Source organism: Crocodylus porosus, unplaced genomic scaffold (assembly GCF_001723895.1).
Source record: "Crocodylus porosus isolate Cpor-Errol unplaced genomic scaffold, CroPor_comp1, whole genome shotgun sequence".
In the NCBI taxonomy this organism is placed as follows: Eukaryota; Metazoa; Chordata; order Crocodylia; family Crocodylidae; genus Crocodylus; species Crocodylus porosus.
In genome coordinates this window covers 52,523,747-52,544,248 of record NW_017728943.1, presented here as the reverse complement: position 1 = coordinate 52,544,248, position 20,502 = coordinate 52,523,747, and the positions used below count along the sequence as shown (strand labels likewise).

General features: G+C 41.7%; 1 long non-coding RNA gene across 1 annotated transcript in view; it reads left to right on the top strand.

Moving 5' to 3' along the window:
• Positions 1-15,412, top strand: part of LOC109319636 — a 28,002-nt gene extending 12,590 nt beyond the window's left edge. The window contains exon 2 of the long non-coding RNA XR_002103570.1: positions 14,992-15,412. This is a non-coding gene — a long non-coding RNA (uncharacterized LOC109319636). The remainder of the gene's footprint in view (positions 1-14,991) is intronic.
• Positions 15,413-20,502: the final 5,090 nt, after the last annotated feature.

Below are 20,502 nucleotides of genomic sequence, written 5' to 3'. Positions count from 1 at the left end.
CCCTCCCCCACCCCCTGCCCAAAGTTGTACGGCTCCCCGCTGAGCCCAGCTGGGCCTGCATGGTTTTGCACAGGCAGCACTGGATGCCAGGCAGCTGGGGCCGAGCTGCACTGCCCTGCGCTGCTGGAGAAGCTGTGCCAGGAACGCCCTGACAGCCACTGAGGGAGGGGAGCGGCTGTGGGCTGTGCAAGGGCCAGGCAGGGGAAATATGCAGCGCGAGGAACATTTTTTTGTTCCCAGTGTGCCTCTTGTGGCATCTCAAACTGCCTGGACACGCCTGGGGAGTGTGAATCTGTTATCTTGTGAGTTCAGCAACAACACTCTGGATACTCCTGTGTTGAACTAAGAGTTATTTATTATTATAACTCTCTGGAAATCATATCCAGGGCAGATCTTAACAATTGCCCCCACTATATGTATGCAGAACTTATACTTGCTCTGCCTCTGACCTGACCCAGTCCAGTCCTGGGCAGAGAGAGAGACACCAAGAAGGCCTCCGGCTCCTCATGGCAGAGAACATGGAGTCCCCAGTGCTGCAAAACAACTGAACCCTGCAGTGCTGAACATGAGGGTTTGGGCCTTAAAGGGACAGTACAAGGAAAACACAATAAGACACAACAAATTGAGCACTTCTTTACCTTTCTGCCAGCTTCAGGTGTTGCCTTCAAATGGCATATTCTCCATCTGAGAATCTACGCTAAGTGCAGAAACAGCACCTATAATGAGAAAGAAGTCAATCCTGGATTGCTTAAATGAAGGGGAGTTTGGCCTTTAACTTCAGTGGTGCCAGGTTTTCACCTAATGATTCTTACAGTACATTCTCTAATATAAGTGTGTGCATGTGCGTGTGTGTGTACAACCAGACTGGGCTGTGGTTCAGCTTCCTGTACATACAGACCCACAAGCTGTATTTTCATCAGCTGGCTGAAGCCTTATTGCCTTGCCAGTCAGTGCAATTTGCTCTCCCATTTTCAGTTCAGGTACATGTACAATTCTGATGGCGTGTACTTCCAGCCATCTCCTTTACATCTGCATGAAAGTACAGGAGTGTGAGATACAGGTGGGTAATGTTCGTTCTCTAAAATATGAGCCAAAAATGTGGAACAGCCCAAATTTTTTAAGATTCTCTTTTTAAAGAGAATCTCTCTGCAATGCCAAGGCTCGGTCCCGCAAAATACAAAGCACTAATGACCTAATCCAAAGAAGTGCTTAAATACATGCTGAATTGAAGTCAATGGAAGGATTAGTCATGTGCTTAAAACCATGCTTTTTCACATTAGGGCCAAATACTCAGGATGTTGTAAGTTCACAACCTATTTTTCCAGGGAGCTGCACTAATTCCCACCTGCTGAAGAGCCGGCTCTTTCTTTTCCAAAAGTGTTGTTTACCCTTTGGTTTTTGCCAAAAGTGTTTGCAGGTAGCTCAAGATATTTCTTAAAGCTGAAAAATACTAGATTCAGGGTAATCTAGCCTGACTAGATGTTTTTTTTCTCTAAACCCATTTTCCTAATTATGATCAGTTAATGCAGGCATCCTGGGTCAAAGAAATAAAGCAACATCAGACGCTACAAAGAAGTCAGTGAAGCTTGGAGTTGACCCAAATGTTAACATAAGAAAAAATAGAGATCCCCTGTGGCTTTTAATTGGTTTTTATTTAGTCACTTAATTGAACCTGCCCTGTTCTTTGTTTGTAATTGATTACCCACAAAAAGAAGTAATGAAACTGAAAACTTTATTTTCTTTCCAGTGATTTTTATGGTTATCATGGAAATGCTTTTACTGCTTCCCTTTCTGACATAAAAATTCTAAACAACTAAGGGACTGGGAAATCAATGTTGTTTCACTGGAGGCATTTATGTGGTGAGAGGATTAGAATCCCAAGTTGTCACATTCTAGGTAACTTAGATATTTCCAAATAAGAAATGCTTAGGCATTTTCAGTTCTCAAATAATATAGCTTATCAATGGCTTGGTCCAAAATCCACAGATGCCACCAACTTCAATAGTTTTAGAACAGATCTTAAATGTGCACCTCATACATATTGTTTCAAATACATAGAAATTACCACTTACGTATGAAAACACATTATAACTCCTAATGGCTGATCTTTGAGCAGGATAAGGAAGGTCAGAGGGAAAAAGCAATACCAGCTGTGTTGGTTTTTAGTGGACTTCTTTAATACAATAACTGAAAAATCCCTCCCAGTCTGTATTTCCTGTATGTTGCGCCCCTTGTCTCTGGTGATAAGTATCACTCTTCTATTTCTTTGTTCATTCTCTCATTTTTATATGTTACACTTTTACCTTCTCATCTCTACTACTCACCACATGCATCAGTCAATTCCAGCTGGTAGAGGGTACCACAGATCCGCTTCTTCTTGAATCCCTAATGCAGTTAGCATCTTTTATTCCCACGTGCACACAAAAACTCATCAAGTTTAGGCATAGTTGGCTCAGGGCCTGAGAACCTGAGCTAAGTGGGTGCCAATTTCTTTCTCTTTCTTGACCCTTAAACTTTTTCTCAGTGGAAGATGTTTTAAAAAGTGACTGTGCAAATGTCCCAGTATTGGCACAGCATAAGCAATCTTCTTCCATCCCTTTATACATAAAATGTAAGAACATGTGTAAATGGAGCATCGAGGTTCTAACTGTCAACACAAAAGTTGTGGTTTCAACACAGAAATGAAGGTCTGTGATTTTTTTCAGAGAAAATTATGCTTTTTTAGGAGCCCCAAGTCTTGGGTGCCCAACTTGAGATACCTTCAAAAGGATATGATTGTCAAAGTGTTGAGCACCCAGCCTCTGAATGCCCCAGGCAAGTGTCTCAACTCATGCATCCAAAATCCCTGGATGCTGCTGGGTTTTCATACAAGAGTCACTTTAAATCACATTAAAACATTTTTAAAAGACTTTAGTATTTCTCTTTAAATTCTCTTTAAAATATTTTTTTCTTTAAAAATTTAAAAATGTGATTGATTTATAATTTCTGCATAAGTTCTTATTCTCCAGACAAGACATGTCCTGATGCCAGCTGCTTAGAATGTATCTGACTTTATGACCCTGCATACAAGCTCGTGCTAACCCTCACCTCTGGTGCAAGGCTGAACTCCCATAGGACTCACAAAGTGCCATGTCCCCTAGTTCGGTAAGCACTGGTCTTGCCACTGCCTTTCAGATGGTGCATCTCTTTTTCCATGCCTAAGTCTAGGCCAATACATTTCTGTCAATGAGCACCTTCATTTTGTCCACAGCTTTCGTAGAACCGTAGAGAAGAAAGGCTAGAAGGGACCTCTCTGGTGCTCAGAAACTTTCAATGCTCCTGTGAAGGTTTTCAACACTAGGGACTAGATATTACTTATTTCTCAGCCAGCCACAAACTGAAATGACTCTCTTGGAGAGGTAAAATTGCTGTGTTCTCAAACAACAAGAATGGCAGTGGTGCTAAAAATGACAATCTCTGGCACTCACCAATTAATTACAAGTTAGTACCCCTCAAATCGCAAGATTGTTTAAAAATAATTAGATTTATTCTTCATTAATGTTGGGGCCTTTTCATTTGTCTTCCAGTATTTTCACATTTTCAGGCCTTACCCTCCAACGTGAGAGCTTGGAAACATACTTTTCCTTTTAAGTGAAAACTGGGAATCTGACGCAAGTAGTTACTAACTACCTGGCTCTGGGAGGTGGGCCTCTAAGAAATACACCAAATATTGCTAGCTTTGCAATTAAATCATGACAGTTGATAACATGACTCCTAAGAGGCTTTTAAAATGTTGTTACTGTCAGATAAGTAAATGTAAAAAATGTATCTTCTTACTCAACATACAAGTATTTATTCTATAATAAATGTCAGTTGCTTGCTTTCTTGCTTGCTTGCTTTCAGAAGTTTGAGTCATGTAGCAGAACCCACACAGCTTCACTCATCGTTCAAGATGGACGGACGCAGCAAAATCATGTTTGCAGTCATTAATATTGCATGAACTCTAACAGTGTTAGGTCTTGATTTAGCAAGAGATCTAAGCATCTACTTGAGTGTTTTTCTCAGTATGGATGGCCTTAAGCATATGTTTAAAATTAAGCAAGTTTGAAGTGTTCTGCTAAATCAAAAGTATTTGTGCTCATGTTCTACATGCTTTTCCCGATACTCAAGTAAGAGATTAAAATGGTTATTGAGCTTTTAATAGAACGTTGAAGTTTAAATAGCAATTAGAAAATATCCTGAAAGCATTAGTGTGCCTACTTGGGACAGAATTCTCCTTTTAAGAGTTGAATCGTTTAATTGGGGAACAAACTTAACATGGGACCTCCTGGGATGGTACCCAGAGGCAATAGCTCTCACAGTAAATGCTGTGAGCTTAGAACTTGATTCAGTGAGGGGCTCACACTGGCAAACATGACTGCATGAAAGAGTCAGGTACTAATTTGGATCAAAGACACAACTTGTGCTAATCATGATCTTATCCCAGGTGGTACTGTGAACAGAGAAAGAGATAAGTGCTGTGCATGAGTTGTTTGCTACAAACAGTTCTCTTGATTCCAGTTAATAGCAATTAGGTAAATTAAAGCTACAGAATCAAAACAGCTTAATTGTCAGATCCCAGGCTGAGTTTCCAGGCACTTTAGGAGAAAAATGTATTTTTTGATTTGGAAACAGAACATATTTGGTATTGATGACACAGAGAGAGTGCATATGCACCATTTCAAGGACAGTTTTAGAGTAGCCCAATGGTTCAAATACTTCTTATTCATATGAATTTATTTCCCTGCCAATTTAGGCACTGCCTAATCTAGTACTCACTTAATGTGACTGACAAAGCTTTCAGTGACTTAAAAGGCAAAGAGAGAATCCTGGTACAGCATAGTACTTACTAGTTTAGTAAAATGTGTTCTCACTGAAGCCAGCAGAAATTTTGACTTCAGTGTGTAAGGATTGGGTCCTTATGAAAGCACTTAACTTTAAGCATGTGTTAAAGCCTGATTGAAGTCAAATGACATTTTTTAAAAATATTTTTGGAGGAAGGAAATGAAAAGCAAGGAAAAAGGAAACAAAAATAATGTTTTGTTTGAAAAACCTCACCCAGCTCTACAAAGAGTACATAACAGTTTCCTGAAATTTGTAGTAAAAATATATTATCCAATATGTGTTGTTTGTTCGTGTCCTGTTTAAGTTTCAGTCATCAAATCAGGAAGCAGAGAAGATATTATGAGACTGTACAGCATAAATATTGAACAGCGTGAATAGCAAATAAATTCAAAACAGCCCATAATCTGAAAATGTCAATCTACTAATGAATTAGTTAATATATTAGTATGAATATTTACAAATGCAAATTTATTACAAGAAAATACAGGCCCATTTAGCATGCTCAATAGCTAAAGCCAGATTAAATTTACGCCATGCTTTATTAGTGATTAATAGTTCTATTAATTCTACTGTTGATGGCTTTGTTTCATCGAGTAGCACTATGGCTATAGTTTTCATCCTCTACTGCGAGAATCAATGGCTGTTACATATTGACTTCAATTGGAACAGGATCAAGTCCCAGTAGAGGACCCAGGGCTTTATAAATAACAGCTGAGGTAGACTTCCACCACCTCATTATTGTTGTCTGTACCTCATATTGTATGTCCCTTTGTGTAATTGTGCAGTGGTCCCCATTAAAAAGTCAATGCTTGTTATCTGCTGCCTGACAAAGTTATATGATACATTTTCCCTCTCTGCTTAGAAAATAACAGCTACGTATCAGATAGGATGGAGCAAGATTTTTTAACTGTGACTATTCTGCTTAATTTATGCGATGGTGATGAGTAGATCTACATTATACTGCTTTCCCAAAGCCATTTATACGTCTTGCGGTTCTGATCAGTGGGGTTATTTTTCCTTGTTGGTTTGTGTTTGTATTTTTTCACTGTGGCTGCTCTGCTCTCTGACTGGCTCACTTGTGAACAAATCCCAGGATACACTAAGGTACAACTTCCCTTTGTTTCTCTTCTTCCTTTCTGTGGATTGTGGTACCATTTGTACTCCTTGCCCTATTGAGCTGTAGTCCCAATTCCTAAACCAGCTAGTACCCCCAGATTCTGAATATTGGCCCTCTGAGCATAAACAGAGGCTCCACTGCTGACCTTTGTGCAGTATTAATCCAGCATGGCAGCCCCTAGAGACTCCTAACCCATAAAACAACTCTACCAATCGAATGGGCTATTTTCAATTTTTTTTTCATGATGTGTTACTCATCAAAGCCATAAAGCTGTGACCTCATAAAATAGCTTTATTAGAGTGATAGAAACCACAAGATCCCATTACAAGCCATTTCACTTCCAGTGGCTACTAATGGAAGGTCAGCAATAATCAGGCAAAATTAATTCTTAACTCTTTCCCGCATTCTCTTTCTCCCTCTGGGGAAAAAACAAAAATTGCTCATTGTTAATACATCCTTTTTGCCTCTAAGGGAAATGGCATTTGCACAGGATACATCTATGCTTGATTTATTTTGATAGATTATACTAAGATTAATGATTTTTTATGGTTTTGTTGCTGCAGAAATATTTCCTATCTAGAATGTTTCTGATGTACTAAAGCCTTGAACAGTTGCTTTGTTTCCACTTATTTGTGAAAGGGAAAGTACTTTCTTGCTTTCTAATGCTATTGTGAGGCAGGGCCTTTGAGACCAACTGGTTCAGAAAGGTATGAGCTTTCATGGACAACAGCCTACTTCATCAAATACTGTGCATTCTATTGTTAAGAGCAAGATGCCAAGGCTGCAAGTAGGTGCTTGACCATCGAATCGGGTGGAAGGGGGCTGACAATGCTGCTGGCTTAAGTGGAGCTTAGCCCATGTGGTTTTAATTGCAGGATTAGGGCTCAAGTGGTTGTGCTTGCACATGTAATTGCCAGGTGCCCGAAATCCAGGGGAGGAGAAATAAGACAGACCATTCTTCCTCCTTGCCTCCCAAAAAAGCTAATAGGAACATTAAGATACAAGGTAATGCATGCTTTTAGCCCTGATTTGGCAAGTTGTTCTGTACAGGCAGATTTCTAGACCCATACCCTACCCCTGCTAAAGCTAGCATGCATTGCAGGCAGGAAATGAGAAAGGCAATGGGATTCTGAATAGATGCAAGGGCCCTTCCTTATGGAAACACTTAGGATTCAGGCTTTACTGAGTAATTAGGTGATCTCACTGTCACCCTTGTCCTCCTCCTCTCATTCAACTCTGCATGTTCCTCACTTGATGGATTTAGCCCATACTTTCTTGGGGTGACTAATTGTGCCTTTATGTCTTTTGCCAAGAACATAGCATGTTCTAGGTGTTCAAAAATTCTTATTAAAATGTTGTTTTCCCAGTAGTTTTTTTGTATATGTTTTAAATTGTTGTTATTGATTTATATTTATGAAGCACCTCCAGTGCTCATGACCTTTGCATGACAAAGGTATTGAGCTTGAGACTTATAAATTTAAAGGCTCCCTCTTGCTGCATAGGCAGGTATTTGAAGGATCTAAGCTTTAAAACTTCCTAGTATAATCTTAGCAAAGCCAGCTGAGTGGGGACTCCTTGTGGTAGTAAGCAGAATGCCCACCAGTTAGGGTGCAGGCAGAAGGGACAATTTTCATTTGATCTAGCCACAGAAAGCAATTTATAGCTGTGACCAAACACAAATGCATGGATGAAAACAGCTTCAAAAATGGCTAATTGAGTGAAAATCTGACCCCTCATTGCACGAGGTATCAGATAAAGATGTTTTAAAATGTAGTGTTTTTTGTAACTTGTGTCTGCGGAGCTCCCAGCTTGTTGTTTTCAGAATGGAAGGGAACAGAGGGAGTCCAGTCTGGGGCGCTTTCTGGAGGGTGAGGCAGGTGTCCTAAGTGGCGGGGGGGGGCTCCAATTCACCCACCCCAACCTTCACCACCAGCTGGGGATACCTAAGAATGAACTCTGTCCGCTGCCTTTCCCCACTCCCATTCTGAAAACAGTGAGCACTGGCAGAGAGCCTGGCCATTGCTATGGGAACCTGGCTGCAGGCTGCCAGCCCACACCTAGATTCCCCTTCCCCTTGGAACCAACAGTGAACTTCTGTTTGGTCTGGAGTAATGTTGTAACTCGGAGCACTTTCAAAAAATGTTCTTAGTTAAGGCTGGGAGCTGCACTTCTGTTTGTACCCTTATTAAAGGTCCAGTCTGCAGACATTTAAGGCATGACCAGAAGTGGAGAGGGCAGCATTAGGAAAGTAGATAGCTAGGGGGACACGAGGGTGCAGACAGTATGATTATGATCAGGCTTTTAGCCTTGGTGGTCTCCAGTGCAGTGTCTAGACCTGGCCAAGGTGTTATACATACACAGCCAAAGGTGCTATTAATAGAATCACTACCACCATTTCCTGTAGTCCGTAAGTTTTATGGATGGTTGCCGAGGCAAATGTAGAGGCCAGTAGAAAGCTACCTTCTATGATAAAAATTATACCATGCACATGAAAAATTCATGGGTCCTTCCCAGTCATTTGTACCTTTAAATAAACAGCCAAGCAAACAGAGAGAGAGCGCTATCAGAGGCAAGATTTAGCCCCTTTAGGCTGCCCTACATAATATTTCTTGTTCTCTTGTCTTAGTTTCACTAAATAAGAGACATGATGGAAATCAAAGAAATGAACTAAGGTGATTCCCTAATAAATCAACTGAAATTAGTAATAGACTAGAGGTGAATGTTAGGCATGATGAATATCATAGCATACAGCTGATGGGTGATGTGAGGAAATAGGCTCTTGTCCTATAGATGTTGCAACAGCACAAATGGTTATCCTGTGTGACAGGTGATGAGAAAAGACTTTTAGATTTCTGACTGAAAACTCTTTCATTATTCAAGTGCACTTTTCCATTTTCTCTAGTGCTTTAATACCGAGGCATTAGGTAGTTTTTACATGCCCTATGGACAAATTGCAAGAAAATGAACACTAATTCCCTACCTCATAAAGATATTTTTATTGGTCATCTTAACAGCTTCCATTTAAATGAGTTCCCTCTTAGCTTATCAATTGTACATCTAGTAAGTATTCCCTAACAACTTTGGTTCATAGTTTCTTTGGCTCAAGTTGCATATAATTCTACTTATGTTGGCTTAATTTTGTTGTTATGTTTTCCACTGAGTCTCTTGGAACTGGCACTTTCTTTAAAAAGATTATTAAAATGAGTAGCTTTCCTAGACACTGGTGATAGATATTACAGAAAACCCTTAGCTAGTTGTTAAAACAGCAATAGCAATTAAATTGCATTGACTTGGAGACGGCAAGATACACCATGACGCAGTAGAGGGAGAATTAATTCATTCCAACCCAAGAGGAAAAAGGACCTCTCTTTCGCATTAAGCAGACCTTAGATATTGAAGTCCGCATTCTGCTTGGCTTTAAAAGCACCTGCTGTCAAGGGCAGTGCAATACATTCTGCAATGAAATATGTAATAAAACATCCATTTGAATCCTAAAACAAACACTCAGTATTTGAATACTTGCAGTAATTGACATCCTGTCAGCTGTAGAAACATGGAAAACATCAGTTTGGGGAACACAAATGGGATCTCTTCTTGGGATATTTATTTACAAGGCTGTAGTTTGCATAGTCAGCAAATGTGATCTACCAGTTAGAAATAAATGAAACAACTTTCTGATGGACTAAGGGGTGGGTGTGGGGGTGTGTGTGGGGTGAGTGAGTGTCTATATCCACCATGCAAGGATAAAAATGTCTGAAACATCAGTTTGAAAACTCTAGAATCTGGTTGATCACCTTGCAGCATGTGCAACAACAATCAAGGGATTTTAAATGCTTATTTTCTAAAATCCTGTCCATTGACCTGCATGTAGACCTCTAACTTGCTTCTATGAATAGAACAATGACTATATTGGTTTCTATCAGCAGTCAGTCTTGGAGACATTTCTCATTCTAGGAGAAAGGCTCATTGCAGGATGTAGCAGGATGCTTCATTTGATGGAATTGTATTTACTTATGCCAGCAAGGAATTGGGTGTAAAGACTTATTAGGATTCTGAGTAATAAACTTTACATGTGCTTGTGTAACTGAAAATAAGGAAAAGAAATGGGCATGGCCTCCAACAGCTAATTTTTGCTTTTTGACTTCACTGGCATTACCAGTGAAGCTCATTGGGTTTACTCCAGAATAGCTGAGAGCACAGTTACACTCTGACAATGAAGAGTATGAAAGGGTCATAGTTCATAGGAAAACTGCTGGGAAAGTGGACATGTGGACCTGTGAGATCTAAAACTCTTAGTTCTATTACCATAGAACTTATAATCTCTTCCATACCTTTTCCAGCTTTAAAATAAACTGGTGTGTAGTTTGTTAAATCTATGACCTAGATCCATAGCCCCATTTTCTATCCTCCAGTACTCCATGAAGCTGTCTTAACTTGATTCCTTAGGATTGCCCCAACATAGCACAGATCCTGGGTGGCAGTGACCCAGTGTAAAAGCTCTTCTATACCATCTCCATCCTGCCCCAGCATTGGGTATGTGCCTGGGAAAAAAGGAGCAAAGCTGAAACACAGCCCTACCTCTATGCTCGTCATACCTCAGCCATAGGCACAATTTAAAGGAACCATCAAGTTGCTCAAGCTTCAGCTTGGAGCCAAACCAGCATCCCAAAGTAAGGAGGGACAAAGGGCCCTAGCAGATGTTACACCTATGATATGATTAACATGTTAATTCCTTCATAAATAGTAATCCTGCCACACCTTCAGGCAATTCCTGTTGCAACAGAATGAGAAACCAGTCTCAAAAATGTTCCACAATATATGTTCCATTGTATGCAGAATATGTTTGTGCCCAGATCCCATCCATAGTAGTTGATGGCAGTCACTCATCATAGTGTCCTGTGACCAGTGGGATCCCCCAAGGCTCTGTCCTTTGACCCATATAGTTCAACATCTTCATTAATGATGTGGACATTGGAGTCAGGAGCAGACTGGCCAAGTTTGCCGATGACACCAAACTTTGGGGCAAAGCATCCACACCAGAAGACAGGCAAGTGATCCAGGCTGACCTGGACAAGCTCAGCAAATGGGCAGACAAGAACCTGATGGGGTTTAACACCGAAAAATGCAAGGTTCTCCACCTTGGGAGGAAAAACCTGCAGCATCCTTATAGGCCTGGCAGTGCTACGATGGCTAGCACTACAGAAGAAAGAGACTTGGGGGGGGTCATCATTGACCACAAGATGAACATGAGCCTGCAATGCGATGCTGCGGCTAATAAAGCGACCAAAACGCTGGCTTGCATCCATAGATGCTTCTCAAGCAAATCCTGGGACACCATTCTCGGCCTTGGTGAGGCCGCAGCTGGAGTACTGCATCCAGTTTTGGGCTCCACAATTCAAAAACCATGTGGAGAGGCTTGAGAGTCCAGAGAAGAGCCACGTGCATGATCAGAGGTCAGGAAAACAGACCTTATGATGACAGGCTGAGAGCTATGGGCTTCTTTAGCCTGGAAAAGCGCAGGCTCAGGGGTGATCTGATGGCCACCTATAAGTTTATCAGGGGTGACCACCAGTATCCGGGGCAGCATTTGCTCACCAGAGCGCCCCAAGGGATGACAAGGTTGAACGGTCATAAACTACTACAAGACCTTTTCAGGCTGGACATAAGGAAGAATTTCTTTGCTGTCCGAGCCCCCAAGGTCTGGAACAGCCTGCCACCAGGGGTGATTTAAGCACCTACATTGAACACCTTCAAGAGCAATTTGGATTCTTATGTTGCTGGGATCCTATGACCCCCAGCTGACTTCCTGCCCTTTGGGCAGAGTGCTGTACTTGATGATCTTCTGAAGTTCCTTCCAGCCCTAATGTCTATGTAATCTATGAAATATCTTAAATTGAATAGGTAGTAAGGTTAAAAAAAACCCTGCCTTGCAGCCAAAAACTGCCTGCGTGGTGAGATTTTAAATTTACCACTTCCTCTGGGACAATATGAAGCTTCCCCAACCCCTGCTGTCTGTGCTCCAGGTCCATGGTGCTGGCAGCTGGGGATGGGGGAGCTGTAGGTGTTAGGGAGACCATCAGCTGATGGGGCAAGTTGAAAGAACATTATGAGAAACAGGGACCAGTCCCAGATATCTTGCTTCCCATAGCACCCTCTGAATATCCTGGTGGGTGGGGAGCCCAGCAGTGGGGACTGAGGCCCCAATGCCAGATTCCTACCTACCTGCTGCACAGTTAGGATCTGACGCATTTTATCCCAGATGTCCAGAATTACACATACTGCCATGCATGTATGGCATGGCAGGATGCACAGTTTTCTGGATCCAGGTTAAAACTAGTTCAATCCCCATCACACAATTAAATTAACACCTGTCAAGATCAAAAGGTGCATAAAGCTAGCTTTGCCCATCACACCTCAGGCCTTGTGTGGAGTATAACTTGGCCAGATCAAACTGTAAGGGCCTATGCATCAATGTATTGTATGGAAGTTGTTTAGAATATCATTTACGTTAAAATATCTGAAGCCATCATGGCATAAAGACTGAAAAAGACCTAAAGAGCTAGCATTCACATATGGCCAAAATGGCCTCAAATGAGCATGCATCACACAATATGCTTTAAAAGATGGCTTGTTATGGCCAGAGTGCATTTGCTTTTGGGAGGAGAGGGAAACATGGGAGATCTATAATGGAAGGATTTGCACTCCAGCTCTGTGCCAGCTGGTATGAGAGTGACAAATATTTATTTGGGCTTTACATATCTCTGTGCTATATATGTCTATGTACTTGGAACTGAAACATTCTGGAAGTTTACTATTTCTCTTGGATAAGAAACATCTCTCTTTCTCTCTCTCTCTCTTTGTATATGTGTCTCCTCTCTGTGTCTCTCTCAAGTTGCATTTGTTTAAGGAGGATCACAGGCCTTTGTTTTTGCCTTGTAGTCCTGAAGTTTGTAGTCAAAATCCACCTCCTAAACTTTTATTTTGTGTGGAGTTGTATATACCTGAAAACATCATATAGTACTGAATACCCAAGCTGCTTCAAAGTAGACCCTTTATCTATCAGTGTCAAAGGGCTAGACTCTGCTGCACAGGTCAGTCCTGCGTATAGGGCAGCAGATACCTAGACTGCCCCAGGCAATGCCCTGGAAAAGAAATATCAGTCAGAGGCAAAGCTCCTTCACTGCTTCCTTCTTGCTCCCGGGAAGCAGAAAGTACCATGAACCCAATGCGTGGCATACTTTATTTTAGGCTGGCTCATCCCAGCTGGTTGACATACTGGGAGGCCAGAGCCCACTTCACATCTTCACTGCTCATCTGTGCCCAGTTGCTTTTAAGGCAGAGGAAAAGAGGTAAATAAAGCACAGTGATTGTGCTCTGCTGAAGACTCACCTGTAATATATAATATGATGGTGCAAGGGAAAGGTGGGGTGCAGATGAGCTTAATCCTCTGTATAATAATAATAGGAGAGAAGCATACCATCTAGACTGTAGATACCAGATGAGGCAACATTAGGACCTTGTTGGCCACATTTTCTTGCTCATGACTGATGAGGGTGTGTTGTTGTCATTTGCCTTACAGGGACATGAACAGTTGCTAATGTCTGCATTTCTCATTCCTATTGCAACTGTAAAAAAGACACCTATTTTTCAAAATTTTGTATCTGTGGACACAAACGGGTAATGTATGGCCAATCTGTAGTCAAGCATGAACAGTGAAAACATCTATGAAAAATGCACACTTCCATGCAAAATTAGGTGATTGTACACAAGCCTGGGTGTTTGCACTCATGTGCACGTATTTTCCGTCTGCAGCTTTGGCACTCATTTTTGAAAAATTGGCCCAAGGAATTGTATTAAAAATTGATTTAGCGCTGTGTTGTGATCTGTAGAAGAGAATTGTATAGACAGGTGTTGTATGACATGAATTGTAAACAGACAACTTGAAGCACCTTGTATCAATTGTATTAGACAAAGTCAGTCAACTATGTATTTAATAAGATATGTCCTATGGCATTTCCATGTTCTGCTGGAAATAAGTCAGATGGCAATTTGGAGCCTTCAGCACTATAGAAGAGATGTATAGCCAGCCCTGGCTATGAAAAGGAAACGTGTCATTGATGTCTTATATAGTGGAAATCACAGAAAGTTTTCCTTGTCATTGTTTTGGCTTTGTCATTCTTCTTCATGAACTTTAATTAATCTTGCCTTTTTGTTTCCCTCTTTAGCACAACTGTCTGTAATCACTGTTTAGAATAGACTATTCACCTTGTTGAAATGAATCTTTCACCCAACAACATCTTGGGCATTGCTTTATTATTATCACCCAGCTACTATTCCCCAAAATCCATTAATATGATGGTTGCCTCCTCCTTCTAAATTATTAATGATGGTAAATACATATCCTAACACCCACCCCCAAACTGCTACATTGCTGTTTATCATTACCCTTGAGGTGATAGACAACCAAATGATAAAAGACTCTTTCAGGTTAGTCATCTCTGAGGTTATTGGGTCTAATGGCCTAGACAACCAAATGGAAATGGATAGACCACTAATTAGTAATAGAATTGTTCATAAACATTGAACAGGTTTTTGGTTAGACTCCCAGATGGTGCTTTCATGCAACCAAAGTTAAATTAATTCAATAAGATTTGTTGAGACGTATTGAACTCTGATTCGGGACAGTATCCCTATGCAAAAGACCACTTAAGTCATTAATTTGAAGTGTGTGGTTAATTCCTTGATTTAAGGCTATGCTCAAAGTTAAAATACAGAAATAAGTGATTTCTTCAAGGGGGGCAGAGTATAGCCCAATGTTTAAATACTTCCTTGAATGGGGGCCCTCATAATGTTCAGTCCAAATTTACAGAACCCCCTTGGTGTATTTATTAAATAATGTCATCAGCAAAGCCGTCTTGTGTATGTGACAAGGCTGTAAAACTCTTGCAGACTATTGCTCAGGTTTCCACTACTCTCTAGTCACTTATTTTACTCTTATTTCTTTCCTCAAGTATCTGAAACAATGGAAGCAGAAGAGTTCATCTAGAGAGCCCATAGAGGCGAAGAGGAAGGGCAGAGGACACATCTTGAAGGATTCTAGGAGGTGGGATATGGCAGGAGGAGAGCAAGATAAGGTGATACTAGAGGATGTAATCAGCAAGGTGGGAGGGCAGCTATAGTATTTCTTCCATTCTTACCTCAATGTCGGCTGCCTCTAACAGCACTGACCTATGTTTTTCTCCACCTGCACTTCATCTGCTTGACAACCTGCTTCAGACAAGTTGTGGTAAAACACAGGAAGTACTCATTCCAGTTTAACTGAGAGAGTGCTTGTTCAAGCAAGGAAAATGCAGCTGGTGACCTCACTGAGAGTGGTTTTGGCTAAGTAGAGGAGACAGAAGCCTCAGTGGAGAGTTCAAGAAGAAAGTTTAAAAAAAAAGGAAGTCTAAGTGTAGGAAGTAGGCAACATGCTCATAGGTTTTGGAAGCTGTTTGACAGAGATAAGGCAACTGTTGGATTTGAGGGAAGGTATTCTCAAGCAAAAGTATACTAGCATGTGTGTGTATGCACTAGTTGAAGGGTATCCTGCTGCATATAATAGCAAATAGGTGGTGTCTTTTCTACCACCTGCGAAAGTCTTCCCTAGGCACCCTTTGCTGCCCTGACTATATGGCCACTGTGGCCGGGTACAGCATGCTTGCATTTAATATATAGCCTGAACTAACTGTCTTAAGGTTAGCAGTCAGTTTCAGTAAACTCCATTTTATGATGTCTTTTAATAAAGTGTATATAGTTGGTATTAGCTACAATTTATGTTGTGCATAGTACAGCTTTATTTTCATAAGATATTTCAGTTTAGAATTTGATTAATTACTTAGATGGTATTATTTAATAAAGTGTCTATACTTGGTATTTATTAAATAATGCCAACTATATATAGGCGAAGTGTATAAATTTTGTATTACTTACATTTCATGGTGTCCATTACTTTATTTCAATACAGTATTGCATTTTACATATTAAGTGCTTAGATTGCTTAACAATAACGCAGCAATTAATGGCTTCCCCAAGCTTGATGCCCTGATCAAGCCCAGGAAAGCCTTTAATTGCTGTGCTGTTATTAAGCAGTCTAGGATGCATTTAATGGCTTTCCTGGGGTTGATCAAACCTGCAAATGCCACTAACCATGTCCTAGGCTGCTTAATAACATGGCAACTAATGGGTTCTGTGGGCTTAATTCCCTGATCAAGCCTGGGAAAGCTGCCACGTTAAAAAGTTTGGGGCCATCTTTCAATCTCTGGGGAGGGGTGGGACTTCTGGTGCCCCTTAGCCAGAGGTGGGGTGGGAGCTGCTGTGCTCCACTACAGAAATGCCACCTGATGCTGTGCTGGGACTGCAAAATCGGGAGGGAGTTGCCCTGAATTCAGTAGGTCCCTGCCCACTATTACTCTTAGCTATGCTGGCTCTGGAGGGCAGTGCTGTTGTGCGATACTGAAGTTGCTCCAACATAGTCAAGAGCAAATCACTGTGGAGGGTGGCTCTTTTGGATTACAGGTAATGTATATATGTTGGTTTGCCAACAGCTGGCAAATCAACTTTTTGTTGCCACCTTCCTACTGTATAGAATATGCATGCTGAGTAAGATGGAGCTTTTCCGAAAAGTTGCTCTTCTCTTATCAGTATGAATTTCTGCAAAAGAATGTTTGCAATAAACTTCTAAAGTGAACCAGCCTCTAGGTATAACTTCATCCTACACTTCTGAATAGGAATAACAAATGATGGTAGGGGAGGAGCTCCAGATAAGGTTAGAATCTATTGTAAATGCATCTCTCTTGATGATTAACTCCCTTATGTGAACTGCTTTATTTAGGGGGGGTTTTATAATACCAGCTACAACCATTTTTTTTCCTCCTCTCTTGTTTTGTGTAACAGAAAGATACAAAAGTGGAGCTTGAAACAGAGGTGCTGACAGACTGCCAGTTTTACAGTCCTTCTGAATGATGCCGGTGTAACATGCAACTGCATTTTGCCTGGCTAATGCCATCAAGTTTCTCAACTTTGTGAAGGTTAAAGGTCCAATTTTCAAAATTAGGCCCACATAGTTTGCCTGGATCTTTTTGACACATGCAGTGGTTCAGATTTCATGAGGGAATCACAGACCACCCCCACCATCTATTCTTTCTGCATGATCTTAGCTAACTTATTCAGCCTGCCCAGACAATGCCTTTGGGGGGCAGAGTGCATGTGGTTATGCTGCACTATGTGATTGGGTGTGAGTTCATGAAACAACAGGATTTGGGAGGAACATGCAAAGAATGAGCATCCAGGATTCAGGATGCAAGCTTTCTGACCCCTCCCTGTGCAAGACTTGGGAGAAGGCAAGTAAGAATTGAAAGAGCCCATGCCATATCACCCCTTGTGTCCTCCTACACTTAGTCTACAGTTACAGTCATGAAGCAGTTCTCAATTGTTCCACAGTGTGGGAGAAGGATTCTTTAACCACTGTGCCCAGCCCAATCGCAAAGGGAGAGGAATTGCTCTTTAGTCTTTGATTTTGTGTCTTCCCATTGATTTTTTTTTTTTTTTTGGTCACCTTATGGACCTGGGGCAAAATTGCAGGTTGGGGGAGAGGCGTAAGCACTCCTTTGTCACATCTGACACAGATCTGTATTGCTTGTCCATAGGAAACCAGCTGGAGAAGTCTCTGATGCCCAGCTGTAGGAGCTGGGTGCCAGCAGGCAGCAGCAGCAGTCCTGTACTGCCCAGCCAGCAGAGGGTCTTACCCACCACGAGGACTCAAGGACTCCTGCTGCTCCTGCTATGTCTAGCACCTGTCTCCTATGGCTAGCTAGCTTCTGCTCAGTATCTACAGCTGAGCAGTGCAGAGCTGCTCCAGATGCAGCAAAGACTCTGGGGGAGGGGGCCATCATTCTGGCACCCTGTCTACGTTGGCACTAGGGCTCTTGCCACCCACCCCTGCAGTTATGTTACTGCCTTGTGAGCCTCAGATGTACAGTGAATGTAACGCTTCTCTTCTGTGCAGGAGTGGGATGTGTTTGAAGCTGCATAAAATGCTTTGGGATGCTTGGGTGGAAGGTGTTATGGAACTACCAATGATTTGTTTCCTAACTACTAATGAAGGGCAGTTTGCTTTTTTTTTTTTAACTCAACGTGATGCCTAATACTCTGCCGATTTAATTCCTTTCAAGGAGGCTCAGGGTCTGATCTGTGGCCCATTGAAGTCACTGGAAAGACTCCCAATGAGTTCAGTGGACTGTGGCAAAGGGCCAGAGTCCATCGTGCAGGAAAGAGACTCAAATCTGCGGGGTGTATTTTACTTTGCTGCACATGTTCTTCTTTCATATTTCTATACTCTTGCATAATACAGGGGATTCAGTATGTAGCAAAAGCTTGCTTTTCCCCATTCCAGAATGCACAATATTCATGTGATCAGTTCCAAGCAGTCAGAACTCCAGGGTCAAGTCCGCAAGTGTCACAAGGCTGGCTTTAAAAGTATGAGCTTGTGCGGCTCTGTTACTTGTCTTTTAGTGTTTCACCCCTTCTGATGTACTTGGGTTATGATGCCAACATTTCCTCCACTCCCATAAGAGTTTTGATGCTTCTTTTTGATGATGATAACGATAAGATTCTATATTCCCATCTCATCAGGAGATTTTATGGGGAAAACCTCATCAAACCTTGTGAGACATAAGATAAGATCAGACGTATTAGCAACACCCCTGCTTATCTTGCTCCTTGCTGTAGCAGACTGTGTTCTGTGTTAGAGTAGATTTCCCTGTAAGAATGAAAATGAGCACCTGCTCTCCTTTTTGGTGATCACTTTATGACCCTTCCTGTGTGCAGGTCTGTGGGAGAAGGCAGTAGAAACCTTTCTTCTTTGTGCATTAGCAGCAAGCTAGTGTCCCAGTGCAAGATGGGGGAGAATGAGAAGGAAGAAGGAATGAGCTACTGTCTATTTGGGGTATTGGGGAACCCAAAGGCCTTGTCAGTATTGTGTCTGTTTTCAACACGCTGGGCGGGTCTACACTTGCCTCTTTTAAGCGGGCTTAGCTTAAAAATGCCATTTTTAAGGCTCATGAAGGGTGCATGTCTACATGTGTGCACCCTTCATGTGCCTTAAAAATGGTGATTTAAGGCTATGGGAGCCTAAATTTGATATCTGCATAAAGCAGGTATCAAATTTAGGCGCAAATAGTTAAGTCGTATTAGCGCATGTATATATGTGCTAATGCGCATTAACGTGGTGTATGTTAATGGATACACACTGCGTTAATGCGCATTAGCACATCTGCATGTGCACTAATACAACTTAGCTGTTCATACCTAAATTTAATTTGCCTTAATGCACATTAACACATCCAAATGTAGATGCATGGCTTAACGCACCTTAAGTAAAGATGCATTAAGCTAGTAAAGGCACATTAAGCATGCATAAATATACATATAGACACATCCCCTGTATCCATCCAAGTTGTTCTTGATTAGCTGAATGTTGCTTGATATTGCTTCTGCACCCTCACTGGAGTGCTCCATACAAACTTCTGGAACCACACTTGACCACAGGACATTGTTTTTGTTAATACTTGAGCATGTGGCTTTAAAATTCACTTTCTATGAATGCTTATGCCAGTGACTGTCATGTTTTAAGTGCACTTAGCACATCCTAAGTGTAACATGCATTATGGCTCTTGTCTGTAATGAGTTCACTGGGCAATATTCTCCCAGCCCTACCTCATGCAACCACATTACTGCTTATGGCAATTGCTCATGTAACCAGAGCATACTATGGCAACGTAGATAAACTAGCTGAAGTTAGTTCAACAGCATGTTAGTATTTTCAAGTGTGTAGAGTTTGAGCCTGAGAGCCAGGAAACCTTCATTCCGTTCCCATTTCTGTCCATGATTCACTACGAGACTTCATCAGGTCACTTAACCTCTGTAATGGCTACAACTGCAGCTGTTCTCAATTAGCCTGGCCCTCCTGTTGCTGCAAGTTCACAAATGGGGGAATGGGCTTGGACAGATGTTCAGTTTCTTCAGGAAGAGTTGTTGCTCTCTTGGGAGAGACCACGGGGACACAGAAGTTCATAATTTTTCTCCCAGAGTAAAAGGGGCCACTCTGGTAGGAAAATATCTTAGGGAACAACCCAACTCAGGAGACAGAACTTCTGTACAAGCAGCCAGTGTGCTTTTCTACTTCTTCCACCCCCTCCCACAAGGGAAGACAGACCATGTGTCAGTCCCAGCCAAGCAGGGAACAGAACGTGCCTCCTGAGTGCTTTGGGCTGAAGAAGTCCAGCACTAAAGCACTTAGGGTCTGTGTTCTGCTCCTGATGCATTTCCTGTATGAAGCCCACTGCAGGACTTGGGTGATGGGGAGCATGCAAGCATACTCCCTGCCCAGCCAGAGCTGGGCTAGAAGACAGCACAGCAGAGGAGAAGGCTGGAGGACTCTGTGCATAACACAGACCCTGACCTGGACTTCATAGACTTCATAGACA